This window comes from Hyposmocoma kahamanoa, unplaced genomic scaffold (genome assembly GCF_003589595.1).
Source record: "Hyposmocoma kahamanoa isolate Upper Pololo Valley unplaced genomic scaffold, ASM358959v1 99879, whole genome shotgun sequence".
Taxonomy (NCBI): Eukaryota; Metazoa; Arthropoda; class Insecta; order Lepidoptera; family Cosmopterigidae; genus Hyposmocoma; species Hyposmocoma kahamanoa.
In genome coordinates, this window is record NW_020656077.1 from 2,933,919 (window position 1) to 2,935,351 (window position 1,433).

Sequence of the window (1,433 nt, forward strand, 5' to 3'; positions counted from 1 at the left end):
TAGAACCAATTCCAGATGAAGAACGAATGTCGATAATTTTTCGACAAGATGGGGGCCCCGCCACACAATTAATGTTGAAATTAATATTTCACGAAACCATATTAATGGCTTAATAACCAATAATAGTGTAGCCCTTTGGCCTCACAGATAATCGGATCTTACGCCATGTAATTTTTTTCTTATGGGATTGGGATTTGTCAAAAACAACGTGTACGCTGAGTGGTAACACAGACTACAAGAGCTACAGAATCGTACGTGTATGCCTTGCATATGCTTTAATAACTCCGCAAATTTTAAGAAAGTTCATTTAGAAACCGTGAACAGGGCCCGTCAACGTATCGCAAACGAGGGCGTCACTTCGAACAACAGCTTTGAATACGCAATTTTGTATTTACTTAAATATAAACATCACTCTGCTTTTATTCAACGAAAAGCTAGATTTATTACTTTATTTACAGCAGTTTCATTATTTGTAAGCTTAGTCATCTCATAAAAGAGGGAAAGTAAAGCCTCTCTACGTACATATGTCACAAAAATGCATGGGATCGATTAACGTTAAAATTTTGGATATTTCTAGTTTTATTCTTAAAAAGTCATTGTAGTAGTTTTACTCGTCAGGTAACGTATTTTTGATATCAGTTTAAAGTTTTTTTGTATCTATTATATTTACAGAAAAATCTCATTAGAAGCACTTTCACACTGTATAACCGTAAATATAAAATATAATATTCGGCCAAAAGGTAGGGAATAATTGACATTATTTATGCATCACAAATTATCATTTTAAATAAATTTTACGACGTATACAAAACGATTAATGATTTTCTTTCATGGTATTATATGGCGCTATATTATGTTTATAGAGCAAAAATTTAAATGTTAATAGATGAGTTTGGAAAATAGCAAGAATAAAAAAAAGGAGAAATGTGGGCTCGTCCGGGATTTGAACCCGGGACCTCTCGCACCCTAAGCGAGAATCATACCCCTAGACCAACGAGCCTGGTACGTGTACAGGTGAAAATAAGCTTCGCTTTACATTGATTTCGATGCATTTGTCTCGCTGCCCCGCCACCGTCGAATTTTCCAGACAATAAATTTGACCGTCGCAAAATAGGTGTGGCGATGTTTCATTTCAATAATGAAGTTTCAGCTTCTCTGTTAATTATTTAGTATATTTATTACAATGTTTCCTTACAATTAATGAGAAGGAAATGAGTTACGTTCTTATCTGTGTACGTTCATATTCATACCATATTTAAATTAAGAGCGGTTATTTCATTGTGTTTGTTTTTCATTCTTTAGGTTGATTATTTTTGTAACAGTACCTACATACCTACCAAAGTTTGGTTAAACTACAATTTAAAGCGTGTAAATGAATACAAAATTTGAATTAAACGATATTTTTGTGTTTTTTTCTTCCCTTATGGTCTTTT

General features: G+C 33.3%; 1 non-coding gene across 1 annotated transcript; it reads right to left on the bottom strand.

Annotated features, from left to right (window-relative positions):
* Positions 1–928: 928 nt before the first annotated feature.
* Trnap-agg lies at positions 929–1,000 on the bottom strand. Its single transcript has one exon. It is a non-coding gene; the product is annotated as a tRNA-Pro (tRNA).
* Positions 1,001–1,433: the final 433 nt, after the last annotated feature.